This window comes from Leuresthes tenuis, unplaced genomic scaffold (assembly GCF_036924035.1).
Source record: "Leuresthes tenuis unplaced genomic scaffold, fLeuTen1.0.hap1 SCAF_156, whole genome shotgun sequence".
NCBI classification, from domain to species: domain Eukaryota; kingdom Metazoa; phylum Chordata; class Actinopteri; order Atheriniformes; family Atherinopsidae; genus Leuresthes; species Leuresthes tenuis.
Genome location: NW_027325510.1, coordinates 44051 through 60662, shown reverse-complemented (window position 1 = coordinate 60662; position 16612 = coordinate 44051). Strand labels below are relative to the sequence as shown.

The 16612-nt window shown below is 43.3% G+C and overlaps 2 non-coding genes across 2 annotated transcripts; both read left to right on the top strand.

The window, feature by feature from the left end:
* Positions 1 to 295: 295 nt before the first annotated feature.
* On the top strand, positions 296 to 408 carry LOC140287609 (U5 spliceosomal RNA). Its single transcript, XR_011911750.1, has one exon. It is a non-coding gene; the product is annotated as a U5 spliceosomal RNA (small nuclear RNA).
* A 309-nt stretch (positions 409 to 717) lies between these two features.
* LOC140287613 (U2 spliceosomal RNA) lies at positions 718 to 901 on the top strand. The gene has a single exon (XR_011911753.1). It is a non-coding gene; the product is annotated as a U2 spliceosomal RNA (small nuclear RNA).
* The last annotated feature ends 15711 nt before the right edge of the window (positions 902 to 16612 follow it).

Below are 16612 nucleotides of genomic sequence, written 5' to 3'. Positions count from 1 at the left end.
GCAGTTTTGAGTGTGGGCTAACTGGGAGAATTGCTTGAAAGAAACGCGACCCCGAATGAGCGGTCAGAACAAAGCCTCAATACGGGATTCTCGTGGTGTTTTTGTTGCTGCCTTGTCTTTTGCACAGAGTAAAAGACAAGGCAGCCATCGAATAGGGCCCGATTGTTCCTAGTTGGTCAGCCGAGGAGCAAGGGGGGGGGGGGGGGAGCAAGCGTCTCAACCAAGCAAAGCTCACCATGGGGAAGGTGGCTATGCCAACAAGCCTGATGCCCTGCTCCCGCAGTGACGGATAATCGTACTCTGGTTTCTCTTCATAACATACAAGTCTTTCGCCTTTTACTAAAGATTTCTGTGGAGAGCAGCACTAATGAGTTGTTTCTATTTTTTGCAGGCTTTATCTTTGCGGGTGAAGCCCTTTCTGTCTGTGAATAAGAAATCTTGTTACTGTGCAGAGTGACTTCTCTGAGTAGAGTCGCCTTACTTGTTGCGACTGTGCCGATGTTCGAAGCTGGAGTGCAAAGTTGTTGCTTGAATGGTGCTTGCTGGAGCATGCGGGAGTGCAAAGTTATACCATTTAAAAGGGCTGAAGAGTGCTCAGTGCAGCGGGTGGGCGGAGGTGCAACGTGACACTCTGGCCACCTATGGCCATAAAAAGAACACTGCTACAAGTGCGCATTGTGCCAGCAAGGGCCCTCGGACCTGAAACAGTGGACAGTTATCGCTTCTCGGCCTTTTGGCTAAGATCAAGTGTAGTATCTGTTCTTATCAGTTTAATATGTCCTCTATACGAGGACAACATATTAAATGGATTTTTAAGAATAGCAGTTGAAAAAGAAGCTTGCTCCGTTCACTCCAAGCCTCGACCCGGTACTGCAGTGCCGCTGGGAACGGTGCGCTCTCCTCTGCTCTTGTGAAAAAGCAAACAGTGGTGCAGGATGGAAGTTTCAGGGAGCCCAAGATGAAACTTTCTTTTAATCTGCTGAGAAAAGAGAGTGAATGCGAAGTGGACTTTAACATGGCTCTGGGAGCGAGCCGAGTGCGGGCTAACCGGGAGAATTGCTTGAAAGAAACGCGACACAGAATGAGTGGTCAGAACAAAGCCTCAATACGGTGTTCCCGTGGTGTTTGTGGCTGCCTTGTCTTTTGCACAGAGTAAAAGACAAGGCAGCCATCGAATAGATTGTTTCTACTTGGTCAGCCGAGGAGCAGGGGGGGGGGGGGGGGGGGGGCAAGCGTCTCAACCAAGCAAAGCTCACCAAGTAGGAACAATCGGGCCCTTTTCGATGGCTGCAACACCTGAAAGAGATATTGATGCGATACCCGATCAAATGCTTTTTCAAAGTCTAAATTTAAGATGACAAGCCGGGTGTTTCTGTCTCTAGCGTAATCAATGATGTCTCGAATCAGTACGAGGCTGTCGGTGAGTTGTCTCCCTGAGATGGCACAAGCTTGGTCTGGGTGAATTACCTCCTCTAAAACAGAGGACATCCGTGTCGCTAAAACCTTGCTAAAAAGTTTACAGTCAAAGTTTAAAAGTGTGATGGGCCTCCAATTCTTTAGGTCAGTCTTATCATTTTTTTTATAAAGTAGAGTCACTATTCCCACTCTAAAACTGTCAGGCAGTCGGTCGAGTTTTTCAAAATCTTTAAAAACATCTAAAATGTCTGATGATAAAAGGTCCCAATAGGTCAGATAGAATCATGCAGGAAGCCCGTCTAAACCCGGCGCTCGACTTCTCTTAAAACCTGTTAGGCATTTTTTTAACTCTAAAGCAGTAAAATTCTGTGTCAAGTGTGCATTCTCTTTTACGGTTTTGTCAACGAATTTTAAGATTTCTGCCGATGTTTCCAAGTGCACTGGTTTCTCTTTGTACATGTTACTATAAAAGGTATGTACAGTTTCAATCATCTCTTGTGTGGATTTTGTTAAAAACCGTTCTTCTCTTTTTAGATTTTGAATACACTCCTTTTTATTTATAACTTTCTTTCTTTTTCACCTTCCTCAATTTCCTGCTCCCTGCTTCTTACAAAAATTCCTTTACTCTTTATTTCTGCTAAAACTGACATTTCCTTTTTGACATCTTTGATTTCTTCTTTAAAGTCTATGCCACACTGATTTAGTTTAAAGTAGCGCTGTAAGCGTTTATGTAGTCCCATCATACATCTATTCTCTTTCCTTTTTTTACGTTTACCTTGCTGTTTAAAAAAAGTCTGGGTCGTTTCCTTCACCATTTCCCAAGCATTACCTCTAAACCTTTGGGTGGGGTGGGGTGGTGGGGGGGGGGGGGGTGTTAACAGACATCTGGTTGTCTCTGGCTGCACCATACTGTGACACTGAACGGAGGATGGGTTGTTTATAGCAAATAGAGGTAGGTTTAAATTACATAAAAAAGGTTTCCCTCTTAGTTTGCATACATGTTGTATATGGTATCATGGGCTAATCTACAGAGAATTCACTAATAGAACAGGTTGCCCATAAAGTTTACATCTAGTTCTCGCTCTGACTGATCACCTCATACTATGAGAGTCAACTGCAGGGGGTCGCAAGAATGCATCATACAGTGGCACTGAACAGTAGGAACAAATGGGTTCAATAAGAATGCAAAGTACAGTGTGGTAAACAGTATGTGTCCTTGTCTTAGTTCGCAAGTAAACAAATGAACATATATGATGTTCACTAGAATGCACCATGCTGTGTGGGAAAGAGACAACGTCTTACTTCACAAGTAAACAGAATCAATCTGTTACTAACCGTAGGGTGGATGTAAACTAAGTGTGAAGAGCAAATGGGTTGAAATTAGCACTTCAAGAAATTTTTAAAACACTCCCTTATTTCTATGGAGGGGGGAGGGGGGGGGGGGAGGGGGGGGGGGGGTGTAAGACTATATAAAATGGTTCAGGCATTTACGTCAGGGGCTCAACCGACAGGATAGGAACCATGGACACAGGTACGCAAAAAGTCTCCTTAAAACTTTAAAAAAAACAAAACAAAAAAAAAAAACCCAACAACAAACAACTTTTTTAGGATGGAAAACAAGAGCTGACATCCATACACAGCCAACCGGCGGTTCTTTGGCACTCTTAGGAGTATTCAACGGTGAGTAAAAAAGATCTGATGATAAACATATGAATGCGTGTATAATTATATTACCACACCATGACAGAGTGTTAATTTCCAGAGTTGGACGCAGAGGATTTGGATGATTTCATATTGACGCAAGCCGATTATGGTAATGTTACTTTAACTTTAATAACCTTTAACAAGTGAAATGTTTCAATGAAATAACAACAGATGTAATTGTTTACAGATTTACTAAACAGTGTGGAGCAAGGCCGAAAAAAGAAGAACCCAGCCGTGTTCGAAGGTGAATTGACTTTAAACGCACCGGGAGGGGCAAACGGACTTTCCCTGAATAAATCCCGGCTACGACGAAGACTGCTCCCTGTACAGCACAATCAGTTTTCAACTGAGTGTCCGAGTGTTAGTACAGAGGACGGACGGCAGGAAACATCTGTTCTACACACACCACCGGCTATATCTTACAGCCCACCGAGAAACCCAGCGACCCGAGTCGCCTGTGAGCGGCTACCATACCGATACGGCTGCGGCTGAAGGGGCACGGGCTGTCGGTTTACTAGGCTGCATAACGGCGCAGCTATTAGAGGCGCCAAGCGTTGCTCGCGGGGAGGAAGGACCCCTCGCTAAACAGCCTGATCAGCGGGGTAAGTTTTTAAAAAAAAACTCATCACTCATTGTTTTTGTTTTCTCACGTGAGCACGTAAGCGTCATACGTCATCAACACGGATGTGACGCATAGGGAGAGAGTGGAAGGGTGAGAGGGGTTAAAAGAGCGCAGCCTTTTTTTTTTTCAGTAGAACTCATGTCTGGTGCCTGTAAAACAAGCCAGTTGATATATTATTACTCCTCTGTCCACTTATCCGTGCTGCATTCAACGGGAGCATTACATGGTAACATCTATGCAAATTTCACATAGTGTATACTTAAGCAAGGTTTTTTTTTTTTATTTATTTATCTATTTTACGCTATTAAACTGTGTTTCAATTTGACAGAATCTGATGTTATAGTTCCCGTGAGGTCCGTGGTGAAGAATCGGCGGTGCAATAGAGTGCGCAACAGACTGTCGCTTGTCGAAGGGCTAATGAAAGGTACAACCTATTATTATTATTATTATTATTATTATTTTAAATTATTATTATTAATTTTAAAAAAATTTTTATATATTTCTTTAATTTTTTTTATTTATTTTAATTTTAATTTTTAATTTTTAATTTAAATTTTTATTTTTTTTTTAAACTTTAATTTAAATTTTTAATTCTTAATTTTTAATTTTAATTTTTTTTTTTAAATTCACAATCACTGAACCAGGTATATTCAAAATACTTTTATGGTTATTTCTCCTTCAACCACAGAGGCCGATCTGTCAATAGAACGGATAAATCCTCCAAGCCGACCCGACCCTCGTCTGTGGAGGAAAAGAAACGCTACCATCCGACGTGAAAGATCAAGAGCTCGGGCATTCATGAGAAGTAGCGAGATTCTTATACAGAGAATACTGTGACTTGGCCGTGATTTCGAAGTAAAGTAAATGTGTGTATATATATATAAGTAGATATCTTAACCCCTCTTAGCCATTCTCAATTCTGTGTAAAGATGGATAATCAAGCAGGCAGAGCTGTGCCGGCTGTAATATCCGAGGCTGTGGGAAATTTGGAAAACATACCCATACCGGTTCATGTGTGGGATTACTTTACACCACTGGAGTATGCGCTCCTTAATGTCGATTATCAATCATCTCCTATGAATATTGAAGAAGATGAAAATGATCAAATTGATGTGTTACATGAATTAGAATCATCAGTCCTGAATTTAAACGGGCCTCCGCCACCCGGCCCGAGTTTACAAAATGAGTCATCGAATATCGTCCCATCAAAACCAGCTCCTTGTGTCACATCACTAGAGACAGCCTCAGCGATTAGTGCTTCTCAATCTTCAGCATCAGACACAGACTCATCAAATCTGAATTCTTTACCTTCTCCAGCTGCAGCAGAGCAAACTCGGCAGCATGGTAGGGGGTTGAATCAGGAGAACGTAGCCGTCCCTGAATTAGAATCATCAGTAGTGAATTTAAACGGGCCTCCACCACCCGCCCTGAGTTTGCAAAATGAGTCATCAAATCCAGCTCCTTGTGTCACATCACTAGAGACAGCCTCAGCGATTAGTGCTTCTCAATCTTCAGCATCAGACACAGCCTCATCAAATCTGAATTCTTTACCTTCTCCAGCTGCAGCAGAACAAACTCTGCAGCATGGTAGGGGGGTGAATCAGGAGAACGTAGCCGTCCCTGAAACGAGTCGGAGATCTACACCTCCACCGATTGAGCGTGAACGTTACAATTGTCTTGAAATAAGACGTCCCGTCACAATACCGCGTCCGTGCCCTGATAGAATGCCCAACATCGCTGAGTTCACTTCAGCTGTTATGAGCAATCTTATTGAAGTGGCAGAAACAGCGCGATCACACGCCAGATGTAATGATGTCGTCCAGCTAGAATTAGTAGGTGAGAGTATTTCTCAACACATTACCGTTTCTGTCACAAATGAGTCTGATGTAATCCTGAAAGCCTTTCTGGACTTTTTAGACGAGTTAACTCAATCGAACGCAGAGATTGCCTCTGATACTAACATGGAGTTAGTCCTCCAGGTAGTAAGAAACCCTACAGGGGGCGCCAAACGGAAGGCTTCAAAAACCTTAGAATGCGAATTAATCCATAAGAAAAAACGTCACTTGTACATTACAGATAACTGTGACAATCAGCTCTGTTTCGCCATCAGTCTCGCGCACGTCTCCGGTTCCGGTTTACCGATAGTCAGGCTTCGGCCCAGGCGAGAGAGTGGCAGCGTCAGGCAGGGCTGACTGATCAGACGCCTGTGTCTTTCGGTGATGTTGGAAAATTCGAAAAAATCCTAAACAGAAAAATTGTGGTGTTTCACAGAACCAAGGGTGATCGAGCTCTGTGTAAATTTGAGACTGATTTCAGAGATCGATCAAGCCCTCTCTTTCTGTAATTACTCCAAAACCATTACTATGGAATAAAAAACCTCAAAGGATTTTTAGGGTCGAGGTACATTTGCGAGCACTGCTACACCAGTTACAATGAGCCACACTCACACTACTGTCCTGGTTACTGTCCTGTGTGTTGCGACTCGTCATGTACAAATAAAGAGCTCAGTCCTGTATTTTGTGGCGATTGCAACAGAAGCTGTCGTAACTCGTCGTGCTTCAACAGACACAAAGAACCTCGTGAGAGACCCCAAGCCAGAATGCAAGTGAGTCATTGTGATCTGATTAAAAGGTGTCCGACGTGTAAGAGATTTTATCGCGTTGCGATGACTAAGGTAAAAAACCCCCACGTGTGTGAAGGTTTAAAATGTAAAATCTGTGGTGAGAAACTGACCCTCGGTTCTACACCAACTCTCGGTGGACATCAGTGTTACATTCAGCCTAGCAGCACCGACGAACGGCTTGACGAAAAACTGATCTTTTATGATTTTGAATCCTTAGTCGGTCAGAACGATGTGCATGTCCCCTTTCTGGTCTGTGCAAAAACGCTGAAAGGTGTCGAGTGGTCTGCCTACGGATTGGATTGTGTCAAGAAATTCCTCCTCCGTTTCAGGAGACCACGCTACCGTGGATACACGTTTATTGCTCACAACGGACGAGGTTATGATAGTTATCTAATCCTTAACGTCATGGTGCAACTAGGTATGAAGCCCTCTCTCATCACACAGGGGAGTAAAATTCTCTGTTTTACAGACTGTGATTATGGTTTGAGATTCATCGATAGTCTGTCCTTCCTGGCTATGAAACTGAGTATGATGCCGAAAGCGTTAGGTTTCAGTGATCATACCAAAGGTTTCTTTCCCCACAGATTCTCTTCAGAGCAGAATTTGAAATATGTGGGGCCTTTTCCTTCACCGAGTTACTACTCTGTAGAACTCATGAGCCCCAGTGAGCAGGGAGAGTTCTACAGATGGTACGATGGAGTTTGTAAAGGCACCTTTAACTTTCGTGAACAGAGCATGCTTTACTGCAAAAATGATGTAAATATACTGTTCAAGGGGTGTGTCAAATTCCGCGAGCAATTCTTTAACGAGACGCGCGTGGACCCCCTGAAATGCATCACGATCGCGTCGGCCTGTATGAAGGTTTTTACCGCCAACTTTCTGCAGCCTAAAACCCTGGCCATACCTTCACCCGTTGATTACAGTCAGCAGAGTAAGACCTTCTCAAACGCATCCATCCAGTGGCTGGAGTGGTTAGCGTTTAGCAGAGGGATTGAGATTAGCCATGCGTTAAACACAGGGGGAAAAGGAATCGGTCCTTATCACGTAGATGGGTATGCGGAAATTGACGGTGTGAGGGTAGCTTTTGAGTTTTACGGCTGTTTCTTTCACGGCTGCCCCATCTGCTATCAGCCTCAGGACACATGTCCGCTGAGGAAGGAGCCGTTTGAAAAGTTCTATGCAGAGACCCATGAGAGAGAGAGCTTCAGTCAGTGTACGGTCTTCGTCTGCATATCATGTGGGAGCACGAGTGGACTGAGATGAAAAAGTCCCATCCGGAGGTGATTGAATTTCTCAAGAGCTTTAACGTCCCTGAACCTCTCTCTCCAAGACAGGCACTGTACGGTGGTCGGACCTGCGCACTCAGGTTGAGGTACAGTGCGGGGGTAGATGAAACTGTGCACTACGCTGACTTTACATCTCTTTACCCCTATGTAAATTGCAGCTTTCCTTACCCTCTCGGCCATCCCAGAATCATCTGCAAAGATTTTGATGACCCTGACAGCTACTTTGGTTTCATAAGAGCTGTTGTTTATCCTCCGCGTGGGCTGTTTTTCCCAGTTTTACCTTACAAGTCATCTCACGGAAAACTTGTATTCACTCTCTGTCGCACCTGTGCTGAAATGAATAACCAGGCAGGTGCGTGCAGCCACAGCGATGAGGAGAGAGCACTAACAGGTGTGTGGGTGAGTGTGGAGTTTAGCAAGGCGTTAAAGCTTGGTTATCATCTTGCTAAAATCACTGAGGTGTGGCACTTTGACAGGACCAGTAGCTCAATCTTTGTAGACTACATACACACATTTCTTAAGGGTAAACAAGAGGCTTCAGGATATCCCGCAGACGCAATTGATGAGGAGAGTAAGCAGAGGTACGTCAGAGATTACAAACTCCATCAAGGTATTCAGTTGGATACCAGCAAAATAGAGGTGAACCCTGCTAAAAGACAGGTGGCTAAACTGTGTCTGAACAGTTTCTGGGGGAAATTTGCGCAGAGGAGCGACCTCCATCAGACCACCATCGTCACAGACCCGAATGAATTTTTTAATTTCATGTTCTCGGGTAAATACAAGATAGCCTACTTCCACTTTCTAAACCCTGACATGTGCATGTTGCAGTGGACTTACAACAAACGGTGCATCGCTCCACCAAACAAGGTAAACAATGTATTCATTGCAGCATTTACCACCGCATATGCACGTTTAAAACTGTACAGCTGTCTGGAAGTAATGCAGGACAAAATTCTCGACATAGACACAGACAGTCTGATCTATGTGGTGAAAAAAGGTGAGACTCCTCTGAAACTGGGAAACTATCTGGGGGATTTGACCGACGAGCTGGGAGGTGACACAATTCAGGAATTTGTTGCAGCAGGACCCAAGAGTTACGCCTACCAGACCAGAAATCAGAAAAAAGTATCGATGCGCGTTAAAGGCATCACTCAGACGCATGAATGCAGCGAGAAGGTCAACTTTACCTAAAAGGTGGAGCGGAAGTATTCAGCTGCAAGTAGGAGTGAATGTTCGACCATAATTTGTAAAAAGCGGGTAAGAAAAGGTTCGAATGCCTGACTATATATTAACAAAAGCGGGATGAGAGGTCTTCGGATGAGAGTGGGTGAGAATTTCCAACCATAATCTATAAAATACGGTGAAAAAAAATATGTGAATGCCTCATAGAACACTAAAAGCGGAAGTGTTCGGCTGCAAGAAGGTGTGAATGTCCGACTATATTTGGTGAAAAGCAGGTGAAGCAAGGTCTGAATGCCCAACCTTACATCATCAAAAGCGAGATCAGAGGTGTTTGAGTGCAAGAAGGCTATAGTTTGCCAAAAGCGGGTAAGGTGCGAATGACCGACTAAATATCAACAAAAGTGGGGGCGGAGGTCTTCGGATGCAAGTGGGTGTGAATATCCCACCATACAAGTATGGTGGAGAGGAAGCAGTGAATGGCCGACCATAGTAAAAGGCGGGTGAGAGAAGGTGCGAATGTCAAACCATACATAATCAAAACAGGGAGCGGAGGTGTTCTGCTGTAAGAAGGTGTGAATGTCCAACCATAGTTGGTAAAAAGCGGGTAAGAAAAGGTTAAAATACCCGACTGTACACAATCAATAGCGGGAGCGGAGTTGTTCGGCTACTAAAAGGTGTGAAAGTCCGACCATGGTTTGTAAAAAGCGGGTAAGAAAAGGTGCGAATGCCAGACAATGTATGATCAAAAGAGGGAGTGGAGGTTTTCGACTGCAAGAAGGTCTGAATGTTGACTCAAACTATGTTAAAACGGCTTTTACCTTCATATTTATCAATGTCTCGATATATTTAAACAAAAAAACAACGTTGTACTTTGCAGTAAAAGAAAGAGCCAATCAAAAGTTTTAGGAATCCGAGAATAAGCTTATTTTCATGAGTTCTGCACGATTTCAGATTTTATGTATAAAATGAATTCATTCACTCAAACCAAGTTAAAACTGCTTTTTCATTCATATTTATCAATGTCTAGATCGACTTCAACAAAGAACCACATTGTATTTTGCAGTAGAAGAAAGAGCAAAACTGAAGGATCAGGAATCCGAGAATAAGCTTATTTTCTTATGGGCAAGTGGGAACTGCTTTGTCCTTCATATTTATCAATGTGTAGATGGATTTCAACTTCTTCTACTGCAAAGTCCAATGTTTTTCTTTGTTGAAGTCGATCTAGACGTTGATGAATATGGAAGGACAAAGCAGTTTTAACTTGGTTTGAGCAAAGCAATTTTTTTTATAGCAAAATCCGAAATCGTGCAGAACTCATGAAAGCAGGCTTATACTCGGATTCCTGAAACTTTAGATTTGCTCTTTCTTTTACTGCAAAGTACAACGTTGTTTTTTTGTTTAAATCTTTCTAGACATGGTAAATATGAAGGACAAATCAGTTTTAACATAGTTTGAGTGAAGTAATGCATTTTATAAGCAAAATCCCAAATCATGCAGAACTCACGAAAAGCTTTTTCTCGCTTTTCACTGCTTTTTACAAACTTTGGTCGGACGTTCACACCTTCTTGCATCCGAACACCTCCGCTTCCGCTTTTGATGATGTATATTCGGGCATTCGAACCTTTTATTACCCGCTTTTTACAAACCATTGTCGGACTTTCAAACCTTCTTGCAGCCGAACACCACCTCTCCCGCTTTTGATGATGTATGGTCCAGTATTCTTACCTTTTCTAACACATTTTTCAGCAATTATGGTCGGACATTCACACCTACTCACAGCTGGACACCTCCGCTCCCGCTTTTGATCATACAATGTCGGGACATCGCTCCTTGTCTTACCAGCTTTTTACAAACTTTAGTCGAACATTCACACCTTCTTGCAGCTGAACACCTCCGCTCCCACTTTTGATGTATAGTCGGGCTTTCGAGCCTTTTCTTACCCGGTTTTTACAAATTATGGTTGGACATTCAGACCTTGCAGCCGAACACCTCCGCTCTCTCTTTTGATCATACATTGTCGGGCATTCGCACCTTGTCTTACCCGCTTTTTACAAACACCTTGCAGCTGAACCTCCGCTCCCTGTTTTGATCATGTATGGTCTGGCAATACTACCTTTTCTTCCCCCGTTTGTGAGTAATTATGGCTGGACATTCACACCTACTTGCAGTCGAACAGCTCTGCTCCCGCTTTTGATTATGTTTGGTTGGATATTTGAACCTTTTCTTAACTGCTTTTTACAAACCATGGTCGGACTTTCACACCTTCTTGTAGCCGAACAACTCTGCTCCCGCTATTGATTTTGTACAGTCGGGTATTTTAACCTTTTCTTACCCGCTTTTTACCAACTATGGTCGGACATTCACACCATCTTACAGCGGAACACCTCCGCTCCCGCTTTTTATGGTGTATAGTCGGGCTTTCGAACCTTTTCTTACCCGCTATTTACAAACTATGGTAGGACATTCAAACTTTCGTGTATCCGAAAACCTCCGCTCTCTCTTTTGATCATACATTGTCGGACATTCGCACCTTTTCTTACCCGCTTTTTACAAACCATGGTCGGACTGTCACACCTTCTTGTAGCCGAACACATCCACTCCCGCTATTGATTGTGTACAGTCGGGTATATTAACCTTTTCTTACCCGCTTTTTACCAAGTATGGTTGGACATTCACACCTTCGTACAGCGGAACACCTCCGCTCCCTCTTTTGATGGTGTATGTTCGGGCATTCAAACCTTTTCTTACCCGCTTTTTCCAAACTATGGTCGGCTATTCACAGCTTCCTCTCCACCATACTTGTATGGTGGGATATTCACACCCACTTGCATCCGAAGACCTCCGCCCCAAATTTTGTTGATATTTAGTCGGACATTCGCACCTTACCCGCTTTTGGCAAACTATGGCCTTCTTGCAGCCAAACACCTCTGATCTTGCTTTTGATGATGTAAGGTTGGGCATTCAGACCTTGCTTCACCTGCTTTTCACCAAATATAGTCGGACATTCACACCTTCTTGCAGCCGAACACTTCCACTCCACCTTTTAGTGTTCTATCACACCTTTTTTTTCACCGCATTTTATGCATTATGGTTGGAAATTTTCAACCACTCTCATCCGAAGACCTCTCCTCCCGCTTTTGTTAATATATTTATACTTTAGTTTGACATTCAAACCTTCTTGCAGCTGAACCACCTCCACTCCCTGTTTTGATCATATATGGTCTGGCTACTATCTTTTCTTACCCGTTTGTGAATAATTATGGCTGGACATTCACACCTACTTTCAGTCGAACACAACCTCTCTCGCTTTTGATGATGTATGGACCGGCATTTTTACCTTTTCTAACACATTTTTCAGCAATTATGGTCGGAGATTCACACCTACTCACAGCCGAACAACTCCGCTCCCGCATTTGATGATGTATAGTTGGGCATTCTCACCCTTTCTCATCAGCTTTTTGCAAATTATGAACTGACATTCACACCTACTTGCAGTCGAACAGCTCTGCTCCCGCTTTTGATTATGTTTGGTTGGATATTCGAACCTTTTCTTAACTTCTTTTTACATATTTTGGTTGGACGTTCACACCTTCTTGTAGCCGAACACTTCCACTCCTGCTTTTGATGATGTATGGTTGGGCATTCACACCTTTGTTTTGCCCATTTTTCAGGAATTATGGGTGGACATTCACACCTTGCAGCTGAACACCTCCTATCCCACTTATGATCATGTGCGGTTTGATTTTCGAAAAGTTTCTTTCATGTTTTCTAGCAATTATTGATGGACATGTAGACCTTCTTGCAGCTGAACACCTCCGCTCCCGCTTTTGATCATACATTGTCAGGCATTCGCACCTTGTCTTACCCACTTTTTACAAACTTTAATCGAACAGTCACACCTTTTTGCAGCCGAACACCACCTCTCCCGCTTTTGATGATGTATGGTCCAGCATTCTTACCTTTTCTAACACATTCTTCAGCAATTATGGTCGGACATTCACACCTACTCAGAGCCGAACACCTCCGCTCCCGCATTTGATGGTGTATAGTCGGGCATTCTCACCCTTTCTCATCAGCTTTTTACAAATTATGATCTGACATTCACACCTGCTTTTGATAATGTATTGTTAGGCATTCGCACCTTTTTTTTTACCCATTTTTCATGAATTATGGGTGGACATTCACACCTTCTTGCAGCGGAACACCTCCTCTCCCGCTTATGATCATGTGCGGTTTGATATTCGAAAATTTACTTTCTTGTTTTAAAGCAATTATTGATGGACATTCAAACCTTCTTTTTGATGGTGTATAGTCGGGCTTTCGAGCCTTTTCTTCCCGGTTTTTACAAACCATGGTCGGACTTTCACACCTTCTTGTAGCCGAACAACTCCGCTCCCGCTATTGATTGTGTACAGTCGGGTATTTTAACCTTTTCTTACCCGCTTTTTACCAACTATGGTCGGACATTCACACCGTCTTACAGCGGAACACCTCTGCTCCCGCTTTTGATGGTGTATAGTCGGGCATTCGAACCTTTTCTTACCCGCTTTTTACAAACTATGGTGGGACATTCAAACCTTCTTGTATTCGAAAACCTCCGCTCTCTCTTTTGATCATACATTGTCGGACATTCGCACCTTTTCTTACCCGCTTTTTACAAACCATGGTCGGACTTTCACATCTTCTTGTAGCCGAACACATCCGCTCCCGCTATTGATTGTGTACAGTCGGGTATATTAACCTTTTCTTACCCGCTTTTTACCAAGTATGGTTGGACATTCACACCTTCGTACAGCGGAACACCTCCGCTCCCTCTTTTGATGGTGTATGTTCGGGCATTCAAACCTTTTCTTACCCGCTTTTTCCAAACTATGGTCGGCTATTCACAGCTTCCTCTCCACCATACTTGTATGGTGGGATATTCACACCCACTTGCATCCGAAGACCTCCGCCCCAAATTTTGTTGATATTTAGTCGGACATTCGCACCTTACCCGCTTTTGGCAAACTATGGCCTCCTTGCAGCCAAACACCTCTGATCTTGCTTTTGATGATGTAAGGTTGGGCATTCAGACCTTGCTTCACCTGCTTTTCACCAAATATAGTCGGACATTCACACCTTCTTGCAGCCGAACACTTCCACTCCACCTTTTAGTGTTCTATCACACCTTTTTTTTCACCGCATTTTATACATTATGGTTGGAAATTTTCAACCACTCTCATCCGAAGACCTCTCCTCCCGCTTTTGTTAATATATTTGAACTTTAGTTTGACATTCAAACCTTCTTGCAGCTGAACCACCTCCGCTCCCTGTTTTGATCATATATGGTCTGGCTACTACCTTTTCTTACCCGTTTGTGAGTAATTATGGCTGGACATTCACACCTACTTGCAGTCGAACACAACCTCTCTCGCTTTTGATGATGTATGGACCGGCATTTTTACCTTTTCTAACACATTTTTCAGCAATTATGGTCGGAGATTCACACCTACTCACAGCCGAACAACTCCGCTCCCGCATTTGATGATGTATAGTTGGGCATTCTCACCCTTTCTCATCAGCTTTTTGCAAATTATGATCTGACATTCACACCTACTTGCAATCGAACAGCTCTGCTCCCGCTTTTGATTATGTTTGGTTGGATATTCGAAACTTTTCTTAACTTCTTTTTACATATTTTGGTTGGACGTTCACACCTTCTTGTAGCCGAACACTTCCACTCCTGCTTTTGATGATGTATGGTTGGGCATTCACACCTTTGTTTTGCCCATTTTTCAGGAATTATGGGTGGACATTCACACCTTGCAGCTGAACACCTCCTATCCCACTTATGATCATGTGCGGTTTGATTTTCGAAAAGTTTCTTTCATGTTTTCTAGCAATTATTGATGGACATGTAGACCTTCTTGCAGCTGAACACCTCCGCTCCCGCTTTTGATCATACATTGTCAGGCATTCGCACCTTGTCTTACCCACTTTTTACAAACTTTAATCGAACAGTCACACCTTTTTGCAGCCGAACACCACCTCTCCCGCTTTTGATGATGTATGGTCCAGCATTCTTACCTTTTCTAACACATTCTTCAGCAATTATGGTCGGACATTCACACCTACTCAGAGCCGAACACCTCCGCTCCCGCATTTGATGGTGTATAGTCGGGCATTCTCACCCTTTCTCATCAGCTTTTTACAAATTATGATCTGACATTCACACCTGCTTTTGATAATGTATTGTTAGGCATTCGCACCTTTTTTTTTACCCATTTTTCATGAATTATGGGTGGACATTCACACCTTCTTGCAGCCGAACACCTCCTCTCCCGCTTATGATCATGTGCGGTTTGATATTCGAAAATTTACTTTCTTGTTTTAAAGCAATTATTGATGGACATTCAAACCTTCTTTTTGATGGTGTATAGTCGGGCTTTCGAGCCTTTTCTTCCCGGTTTTTACAAACCATGGTCGGACTTTCACACCTTCTTGTAGCCGAACAACTCCGCTCCCGCTATTGATTGTGTACAGTCGGGTATTTTAACCTTTTCTTACCCGCTTTTTACCAACTATGGTCGGACATTCACACCGTCTTACAGCGGAACACCTCTGCTCCCGCTTTTGATGGTGTATAGTCGGGCATTCGAACCTTTTCTTACCCGCTTTTTACAAACTATGGTGGGACATTCAAACCTTCTTGTATTCGAAAACCTCCGCTCTCTCTTTTGATCATACATTGTCGGACATTCGCACCTTTTCTTACCCGCTTTTTACAAACCATGGTCGGACTTTCACATCTTCTTGTAGCCGAACACATCCGCTCCCGCTATTGATTGTGTACAGTCGGGTATATTAACCTTTTCTTACCCGCTTTTTACCAAGTATGGTTGGACATTCACACCTTCGTACAGCGGAACACCTCCGCTCCCTCTTTTGATGGTGTATGTTCGGGCATTCAAACCTTTTCTTACCCGCTTTTTCCAAACTATGGTCGGCTATTCACAGCTTCCTCTCCACCATACCTGTATGGTGGGATATTCACACCCACTTGCATCCGAAGACCTCCGCCCCAAATTTTGTTGATATTTAGTCGGACATTCGCACCTTACCCGCTTTTGGCAAACTATGGCCTTCTTGCAGCCAAACACCTCTGATCTTGCTTTTGATGATGTAAGGTTGGGCATTCAGACCTTGCTTCACCTGCTTTTCACCAAATATAGTCGGACATTCACACCTTCTTGCAGCCGAACACTTCCACTCCACCTTTTAGTGTTCTATCACACCTTTTTTTTCACCGCATTTTATACATTATGGTTGGAAATTTTCAACCACTCTCATCCGAAGACCTCTCCTCCCGCTTTTGTTAATATATTTGAACTTTAGTTTGACATTCAAACCTTCTTGCAGCTGAACCACCTCCGCTCCCTGTTTTGATCATATATGGTCTGGCTACTACCTTTTCTTACCCGTTTGTGAGTAATTATGGCTGGACATTCACACCTACTTGCAGTCGAACACAACCTCTCTCGCTTTTGATGATGTATGGACCGGCATTTTTACCTTTTCTAACACATTTTTCAGCAATTATGGTCGGAGATTCACACCTACTCACAGCCGAACAACTCCGCTCCCGCATTTGATGATGTATAGTTGGGCATTCTCACCCTTTCTCATCAGCTTTTTGCAAATTATGATCTGACATTCACACCTACTTGCAGTCGAACAGCTCTGCTCCCGCTTTTGATTATGTTTGGTTGGATATTCGAACCTTTTCTTAACTTCTTTTTA